At 45.8% G+C, this 10199-nt stretch overlaps 1 long non-coding RNA gene across 1 annotated transcript; it reads left to right on the top strand.

Moving 5' to 3' along the window:
• The first annotated feature begins 36 nt into the window (after positions 1-36).
• On the top strand, positions 37-9406 carry LOC144612932 (uncharacterized). Its single transcript, XR_013550144.2, has 3 exons — positions 37-415; positions 6548-8164; positions 8255-9406. It is a non-coding gene; the product is annotated as an uncharacterized LOC144612932 (long non-coding RNA).
• Positions 9407-10199: the final 793 nt, after the last annotated feature.

Here is a 10199-nt window from a genome sequence, read left to right as displayed (position 1 = left end):
TCCCCAGCGTTCGCTGGCCGCTGCGGGTCTCTAAGGCACCGCGTTGAAGGGAAGGACCGGGGACAAGGGGTGACGCTGGCTGAACTGACTCAGAGCGCCGAGGCTCTACCACGGCCGCTTTATCCCACCGCCCTCTCCTGTTTCGGGTGCCCCGCATCCCCTGGACCGGGATAGGGTGTGGGGGCCCCTTGGTGGAGCAGCCTCTCCCACCCCAACCGCTGTAGCCCCCGACTGCCGCTCACCTGGCCACGCCGTGGCGGACCCCGGGATCACCGCCAGCTGAGCCATGCCCCAAGTCCCTCCGTCCGCGCCGCTGCTCGGCTTTGCAAATTCCCAACTCCGCGCCCCCTCCAGGAACCCCAACGTCCACAGCGCACTTCAGAGTTGGGATGGCTCAGGATTTCTGCAACTTCAGGTCGGTCCCCACCCACCAGGCCACGTGACTGGGGAGGGGGCAGCCCCTGCAGGCTGGCTGGAGCCGGCTTTCCGGGGACACCTCCCCCACCCCCCACTCCACCTCCTGGCACCCTCTGTCCATGTACCCGCATCCGCACTTGCGAGCCGGGGGGCGCAGGGCTGGCTGGAAACCTGAGAGCCAGCTTAGGGCTGAGGTGTGGCAATGGCTCCCGCCTCCGCGCTACTGCACAGGAGTGCATGGTGCCCCACACCTGCTCTTCGGAATACCGGGGAGAAAAGCACCCCTAGAGCTCACCGTCGGGAGGGTCTTTCACTCTCCAGCATGCTTCCGAGAGCAATCGGAACTCGGTGTTCTTTGTGAGTCCTTGATACTCTCAAGCCATTCTAAAGAGCCTTTCAGGCATCTGGCTTCTGGCCTCTACCTTGCGACTTAAGACAAACCACACTTCCACCCTGGAAACCACTGCCACTACCCTCTCCCACCTTGTCTGACAGGAGCAGATACGAAGCAGAAAGATCAGCTCTAGGAAGAGAACCAACAAAAGTAACAATAACGACATTAACTGAGCTTTTACTGTATGTCAGGTGCTGGCATAAATACTTAAAATGCGGTATTTCATGAAATCCTGGTAACAGCTTATGAGATAGTATTACCTATTATTTCCATTTTACAAGCAAATGCCGGAGACCTCCTAACTGCTCTCCTGAATGTTCTTTGATTCTCTTCTAATCCATTGTTCTTTGCTGCCAGAGTAAACCTTTCAAACTACAAGTGTGTTAATCTCACCTCTCTGTTTAAAGCACCACAAAAAACTGTCTATTGCTCTTAAGACTCACATTCTTGCATGGTCTGTCCCCACTTGGGTCTCCAATCTGCATTTCTTCTGCCTCCTGAGCCTTCTTCCCATTCCTTGGAGGAGCCATTCTCCTTGCCACATGGCCTACCCTTGAATATCCTGTTCTCTCTGCATGGAATGTCTCTTCTACCCTGTTCAGCAAACAGACCTCAGCTCCATTATCATTTCTTTAGGAAAGCCTTCTCTCAATTCCCAGAGTGGGTGAATTTTCCCTAATTATATGCTCTACATCTCTCCTGGACTTTTCTTGTGTATGTATGTGGTAGTAGTGGGCATCTTATTGGTTGTTTGATTAATATTTATCTTCTTTACTAACTAAGCTCTAAGAAAGGCAACTGAGTCTATTTTTTTGCTTACCATTAAATCCCTAGCACAGCACATACAAGGTGCTCAATAAATACTAGTGTAAGTCAATAAATACTAGTGTCAGTATGGCAAGAAGTTAAGGTCTTGCCCAAGGAAGGCAAGTGGCACAGCTGGGAAAGACTGTCTGCCCCCAGAACATGTGCTGGACTTCCCAGACCTGGAAGGACTGGGTTTCAACTCATGAACCTGCTTCTTACCTTCCATTCCTGTCTTCAACACTTGTCCTAGATTCACAGCTCACAGCCTGCTTGTGGGAAAAGAAATCCAGAAGTCCGGAAGGCTACTCACCTGGCTTCAAGAAAGCCCCTGCCCCCTAGCCCCATTCATCAAGGGCAGGATCTCTTGGAGGGAGAGGCAAAAAGGAGGTGGGATTGCAGCTCACCTTCCAGTCCTTTGGTATGCTTCCAGCAGTGAACAACAGTGGCTGCCCTGGCCCCTTCTGTCCTGTTGCCTGGATTCCTGCCTGGTCACTCCTCCAGGCATGAATCACCCAGGGAACAGTGAAAGACAGCCTTGCCTTGTCTCTCTAGGACAGGTACCTCTGATTGGGCAATGCATCAAGGCAGGTCCAACAGTGAGGGCCCCTGGGGCTTAAGCTGGGACAGCTACTTTCCTCTGGGAGGAAGCCAGGCAGGCAGATTCCAGCTACCACTCCTTAGGCAACTAACTCAGTCTTGCAGCCCTTTTGCTGAGGATGGCCCAGTGGAAGTAAGGGGCTCCTTTTATAGCAAGATTCCCTGCTCCCCCTCTGGGAACACCAGGAAGCTGAATGTCTCTGATTGAACTGGAATTTGTCCATATCAAGTGTTGCTGAAAACTAAACAGGACTTTGGCTGGAGCTAGGGATCTTTTTATGAATGCAGAGCTCTTTGCTGTAATGGGATTTGTGTTCTGCAATTGGATCTGGGGCCAAACCACAATTGGTCCCCTTATCTCTTAGAGATCATCCTCAGCCAGACTGATAGCATCACTTCACTTAAGCATGGGTCAGTGTAGTGAGGCTAGCCTGCACATACACTATGAGTTTCTGCAAATTGCAGCCTGGCTGCTCTGTTTGAGGAGTATCATCCCTGGTAAGTTTATCCAGTTTTCCCAAATGACTATGAGAAAGTCACTTCCTGCCTCTAAGCCTCAGTTTCCTTATCTGTAAGATTGCATATAAAATTAACCTTTGTGAACTCTGGAGGGCTTTACCAACAGAAAAGATCATTAATTCTCCATATAGCCAACCTTCCCTGCCCTATTGGCCCGTCTTGGAAGAAGTATAATGTAATTCTTAAAAACAACTAGGCTTGAGGGGCACCTGGGTGGCTCAGTCGGTTGAGCGTCCTACTTTAGCTCAGGTCATGATCGTATACAGTTCGTGGGTTCAAGCCCCGCATTGGGCTCTGTGCTGACAGCTTGGAGCCTGGAGCCTGTTTTGGATTCTGTATCTCCCTCTCTCTCTCTTTGCCCCTCCCCTGCTCATGCTCTATCTCTCTCACTCTCAAAAATAAATAAACATTACAAAAAATTTTAAAAACAACTAGGCTTGAATCCCTGCTCTGCCACTTACCAGCTATATGACTAGTAAGTTACTTCACCACTGTGTTTTAGTTCCTCATCTAGAAAGCAATGCCAGTAACATCTCTGTCTCAGGGCTGCTGTGAGGATTAAATAAAATAATACACATAACACATTTTGGCACAGAGTAAAGGCTCAGCAGAAGGTAGCTACCATAGTTGTCACTTGAGACAGACTCAGGAAAACCCATAGGTTGCTAAGTCTCAGAGTGGGCCCTGACCTATGCCTGCTCCAAGCCTTTCTATAAAGCTCCAGGCAATGCAATTTGGACCTACGCATCTTATACCTTCTCTGGAGCCAAGGCCTCCTGAGGCAGGGGCTGGCCAGCTCTCTTCCTGTCCATGGTGCCTCTGAATTTACCATTCATATGGTTCTGTACTAAAGTTCCCTGCATCTTGCCTTGGCTATTGTAGAGGATTAGTCCTTGAAAAGTGTATTAGACAAATTGATGCTGTTTCAATCAGGATTTTATTTGTGTTGTTCTTATTATAAGTGACAGAAGCCCTACTGAAAATTTCTTAAACAAAAGTGTAAACCTTTGGGTCCTCTTATTTAAAAGTTCAGGGACTCGAATAGCCAAAGTAATTTTGAAGAAGAAGACCAAAGCAGGAGGCATCACAATCCCAGACTTTAGCCTCTACTACAAAGCTGTAATCATCAAGACAGCATGGTATTGGCACAAAAACAGACACATAGACCAATGGAATAGAATAGAAACCCCAGAACTAGACCCACAAACGTATGGCCAACTAATCTTTGACAAAGCAGGAAAGAACATCCAATGGAAAAAAGACAGTCTCTTTAACAAATGGTGCTGGGAGAACTGGACAGCAACATGCAGAAGGTTGAAACTAGACCACTTTCTCACACCATTCACAAAAATAAATTCAAAATGGATAAAGGACCTGAATGTGAGACAGGAAACCATCAAAACCCTAGAGGAGAAAGCAGGAAAAGACCTCTCTGACCTCAGCCGTAGCAATCTCTTACTCAACACATCCCCAAAGGCAAGGAATTAAAAGCAAAAATGAATTACTGGGACCTTATGAAGATAAAACGCTTCTGCACAGCAAAGGAAACAACCAACAAAACTAAAAGGCAACCAACGGAATGGGAAAAGATATTTGCAAATGACATATCGGACAAAGGGCTAGTATCCAAAATCTATAAAGAGCTCACCAAACTCCACACCCGAAAAACAACGCAGTGAAGAAATGGGCAGAAAACATGAATAGACACTTCTCTAAAGAAGACATCCGGATGGCCAACAGGCACATGAAAAGATGTTCAACGTTGCTCCTTATCAGGGAAATACAAATCAAAACCACACTCAGATATCACCTCACGCCAGTCAGAGTGGCCGAAATGAACAAATCAGGAGACTATAGATGCTGGAGAGGATGTGGAGAAACGGGAACCCTCTTGCACTGTTGGTGGGAATGCAAATTGGTGCAGCCCCTCTGGAAAGCAGTGTGGAGGTTCCTCAGAAAATTAAAAATAGACCTACCCTATGACCCAGCAATAGCACTGCTAGGAATTTACCCAAGGGATACAGGAGTACTGATGCATAGGGGCACGTGTACCCCAATGTTTATAGCAGCACTCTCAACAATAGCCAAATTATGGAAAGAGCCTAAATGTCCATCAACTGATGAATGGATAAAGAAATTGTGGTTTATATACACAATGGAATACTACGTGGCAATGAGAAAGAATGAAATATGGCCTTTTGTAGCAACGTGGATGGAACTGGAAAGTGTTATGCTAAGTGAAATAAGCCATACAGAGAAAGACAAATACCATATGTTTTCACTCTTATGTGGATCCTGAGAAACTTAACAGAAACCCATGGGGGAGGGGAAGGAAAAAAAAAAAAAGAGGTTAGAGTAGGAGAGAGCCAAAGCATAAGAGACTCTTAAAAACTGAGAACATGGGGCGCCTGGGTGGCGCAGTCGGTTAAGCGTCCGACTTCAGCCAGGTCACGATCTCGCGGTCCGTGAGTTCGAGCCCCGCGTCAGGCTCTGGGCTGATGGCTCGGAGCCTGGAGCCTGTTTCCGATTCTGTGTCTCCCTCTCTCTCTGCCCCTCCCCCGTTCATGCTCTGTCTCTCTCTCTGTCCCAAAAAAATAAATAAAAAACGTTGAAAAAAAAAAAAAAAAAAAACTGAGAACAAACTGAGGGTTGATGGGGGGTGGGAGGGAGGGGAGGGTGGGTGATGGGTATTGAGGAGGGCACCTTTTGGGATGAGCACTGGGTGTTGTATGGAAACCAATTTGACAATAAACTTCATATATTAAAAAAATAAATAAATAAATAAAAGTGCAGGGACTTCAGGCATGGCTGGATCCAAGGGCTCAAATGACATTACCACTCTAGGCACTGAGGTGATGCCACCATAGGTAGGCTCTCCCTGTCTTGTGACTCTCAGCAGCTCCCAGTTTATAATCTGTTCTCCCAGCACTCCTCCTTTGAGTCTTCAGCTAATAGGAAGACCTTTGAGAATGGGGTATAGAAAGAGTGCTGGGGCCAGGAGACCAGAAAAGTAAATGAGAAGAGTAGAGGAGAAAGTGGAGATTTCTAAAGAGTTTTTATCCCCCTCTTTCCCACCTATGCATATTTTGCTCTGACTTTGCCCTTGGGCACCCCTGGAAGTAATGGCCACTGCCCAGAACCCCCTTTGCTCACCACCCCCATCCTTATAGCTGCAGAGTCTGCTTTCTCCTCTGGCGCCCTCCACCCCACCCCAACTCCCTCTGTCAGGAAGATTCTTCAAACACCTGTCCACTGCAGGTACCATATGTGTGCCAGGATCTCTGGCTACACAGAACCCATGACTTGGCACACAGCCCCAAAGATTATGTCTACTTTGGCAGGTTAAAGCAAAGATGAGATATTTCTGTCTTCTTCCTTCGGAGTGATTCCCAGCATCACCGTAGCCTCATAGAAACAGGGCTGATGGCAGCCCTGCTGGTGTTTTCCAAAGTTGGCTAGGTCTTTTGGATTCATTCCTGTTAGCAATGATTTTGTTTCATTTCCTGGGATAAGGACAGGCTGTGACCTCAAATCAGACAGCAAAGAGGAGAGAAGGAGGGGGAAAAAAATCTCAGTATCTGAAGCAAAAATTTCTGGGGGAAAGAGGGGAATCTAGGCTTGGCTCCAAATCTGGCTCTGCCTCCTGCTCACTGTGGAACCTTGGCCAAATTACTGCAGCTCTCTGAGCCTCAGTTTACCCATCTGGCAGGGCTCTGTGTGGTTTAAATAAAATAACATGTAAAGCACAGGGCCCAGCACAAAGTGAGCCCTCAATAAATATGAGTCCTCTTTCCCTCTCATTCCCCTCTCCAGGACTGCAGAGAACTTGGAGAAAGATCAGCCCTCCAGAGGCCAGTAGAGAGCTCTTCAGTCTGGAAACAGACCTCTGAAGATGGCAAGCCTCTCAGAATGCAGCCTAGGCCTGACCTGCCTGCTCCCAGCCGAGGGCAAGAAAGCTGCAGGGCAGCTCACTCTGGTTACCTCCGCCTGCCTCAGGCACACAGAGGCTCTACTGCTTTCCCCACGTTAGCTAAAAAAATTCCTTGGGTGTGACAGCAAGAGGCCAGTGGCCCTTGCTGAGCAAGTCCAAGGCCAAATGGGGCAAATAGTATAGGAGACACAAAGCGCCCTATGGAACATGTATAGGCACTTGGGTGTGCAGACATCTACACACCACACACACATACTCATACAATATTTACTCTGACCTATTTTCACACAGCTCTGCATGGCCCATAGAGAAAAGTCATTTGTGGTTATTTGTAAATGATTTCAAACTTACAAAAAGTTGCAAAAATAAAAACAGTCTAAAGAACAGCTCTATATCCTTTAACCAGATTATTAACATTTTACTCCATTTGCTGTATCATTTGCTTTTCCCCAACATACATAACACACTTTTTTTCTGAACCATTTGAGTATGAGTTACCTATATTATCACCCTTTACCACTAATATTTCATTGTGTATTTTCTAAGAATAGGGATTTTTCTCTTATGTAACCACAGTATAGATATAAACTTCTTGAATTTACATGGATATAACATTTTTATCTAACCTACTGTTCATATTCCAGTTTTCCATTGATCCAATAATGTTCTTTGTGACATATTCCTCCAATATAGGACCCAGGCTAGGGTCAGGTATTGTATTTGGTTGCTGTGTTTCTTTAGCCTCCTTTTGTCTGGAATAGTTCCAAAGCTTTGTCTTTTATGACATTGACATTTTTGAAGAATTCAGTCTTCCATATTATACAAAAAAAATATTTTATAGAGATATAACCTTTTGAGGAACAGACTTTTCCAAAGTGGCTACACTATTTTACATCCCTACCAGCAGTGTATGAGAATTCCAATGTCTCCACATCCTCAACAACACTTGTTATTATCTGACCCTTTAATTGTAGCTATCTTAGTGGGTGTGAGATGGTGTCTTATTGTGGTTTTGATTTGCATTCCCCTAATGGCTGATGATGGCAAACATCTTTTCATGTGGTTATTGGCCATTTATTTATCTTCTTTAGAAAAATACCTGTTCAGATCCTTTGCTCATTTTTGTTATTTGCCTTTTTATGATTGAGCTGTAAGAGTTCTTTATATATTCTAGCTACAAGACCTTTGTTAGATATATGATTTGTAAACATTTTTCCCCATTCTATGAGTTGCCTTTTCACTTTCTTGATGGTATTTTTTTAAATGCAAAAGTTTTAAATTTCATTGGTGTACAAGTTGTTTTTCAACTCCTCTCCCTTTTTAAAAATAGAGTATTCTTCATTTTGTTTGTATCTGAAATTTCTTTGTATTGACATTGAGGCTTTGCATTCTTGGCCTGAGTACTGTATAGGTGATGGTATGTTCTTTCAGGGGATGTGGAGCCATGTGATGTCCTTGTGCCTTTTACTGGAGATGATAATTCTGAACATCTGATCAAGGTATTGCCTGATTTCTCTTCTGTATAATTACTAGATTTTTTTTGTCCCCCACTCATGACTTTTTAAAAGATGAAATTCTCTCTTTTCCAGGTTGTCTATACTCCATCAGCACATTTGAGTTCGGTGCTCTCCCAGGCACGTGCTGCATGGTGGTCACACCCATGTTGGCCAGGCCTGTGTCCTCATGTCTCATCAGGGACTTTGTCCTGCTGATCGTGAGGGCTCATACAGATTCCTCACTCTTTCTTTTTGGGCCCCGAGTTCACATCCTGGCCTAGTGAGTCTCTTTGTAGGCTTGATTTGCCTACAACCCTGATTACTGCCTCTCTGGAGTTAGAAGTTGGACTTTGCCATGTTGGTAACATCAAATTCGAGATAGACATTTCTGGAGAATGTGTTATCCTGGACTCAGCAAGAGGTACTGACGTCCTCACATATCAGGGGCTGAAGACTGGAAGTAAGGAAAGATGAAGGATAGACAGGCCTCTGTGCGGTGTGCTGTCCCTGACGTGAGAGCAGTCTGAGGAGATTGGACAAGTCCATTTCACTTTCCCTGCTCAGGAAGATAAGGGTTTTCAGAGGTCTTGTGTGAGAACCGAAGTCAGGCATTCTGGCCTTTCTTTCCTGCTTCAAGCTCTAATTCTGTTCCTAGAACGCATCCCACTACAAAGCCTGTGACTAAAGGACTTTGTGTTTCAGTGAGATGGGAGAAACCAGCACAGTGTGAACCCATTTAAAAATAGATTTGGGATTTAGGCTGACCCATGGGGTGGTTGGAAGGCCCAGCACACCCTCCAGTAGGTGACCAATGGCGGACAACTCCCGCCATCGCATCTCCTGAGGTGGGCACATCTGCTGGCCAGAGATTTGCTTGTGGACTCACCTGAGTCCTCTTTCCCATGGTGCTGACATGGCTGGAGCTCCAGGGCCCTGGCTCCCCTGACTACTCACTGAGCTAAGTTAAGTGTCTCCTGGCTCTGGGAGGTGCTCTGAGCTCTGATTGCTACACCCCATCCTCTTTCCTATTATTGTTTCCTGCCTTGTCTTCTGAATGTTCAAATAAACCCAGCAGATGTTAAAAAAAAAAAAAAAGTATCTTGGATTTAACTTCTCAAGTCTTCAGAAGTGGGAAATAATGGTGATGATAATAGTTAACATTTACTGAGCCCTTCCTACATTCCAGGCAGTATTCCAAGAGTTTTCCATGAGGAACTCATTTAATTCTCACAACAACCCTATCCAGTCAGTGTACATACCATATGAGGAAACTGAGGCACAGAGAAGTAAAGTGACTTGTGCAAGGTCACACAACTATTAAGTGGCAGAGCTGGGATACCAATCCAGGTACTGCAGAGGACATAATAGGAGTCCTGGAGGAAATGAGCATTAGGAAACACTCTTAGAGAAACCTTTCACTAAGATAAACAGAGAGAATGCATTCATAAAGAGAACATTGGGAATTCTGGGAGGGGGGATATTGGATGACTGATGCTGCTTGAGTCACATCAGTTCCTTACTGGAAGTCCTCAGTAAGGGTTTACCAGGCCTCTGATACCTGCATCCACATCACCTAAAATTCCTGCTTGGGTACCTTTGTGTCTGCTGAAAGCTCCCTTCCTCAAGCCAGGTCACCTGGATCTAATATTGGTATTCTGGACACACATTCTTGCTTTGTCACCATTACCATCCTGCTATATCATCCAGTTTTATATGATGGACAGATATCATGCACATGCAGCTGCATTGGCAGTGTGTGAAAATGACCAGTTTGTGGTCACACAGTGAGTTACCCACAAGGCTGTGGAGGGCTGAGCACAGAAGACCTGGCCAGGGTTTACCACAAGCTCACACTCTTGATGAGGGTTTACCACAAGCCACACTGTCTTGATGTTACACATTGCTGGGCTCTGTCCTCCCTGGGGCATTAGTTTCATTTCCTGCTCAGCAGCTATTAATTTTTCTTTAATCACAAAGTGTGTATAATAAGGCAAAGCCAGGGGCACCTGGGTGGCTCAGTTGGTTTAGTATCTGACTT

The sequence above is a fragment of the Panthera onca genome, chromosome D1 (genome assembly GCF_046562875.1).
Source record: "Panthera onca isolate mPanOnc1 chromosome D1, mPanOnc1 haplotype 2, whole genome shotgun sequence".
NCBI classification, from domain to species: domain Eukaryota; kingdom Metazoa; phylum Chordata; class Mammalia; order Carnivora; family Felidae; genus Panthera; species Panthera onca.
This window is presented reverse-complemented; position numbering and strand designations above follow the sequence as displayed.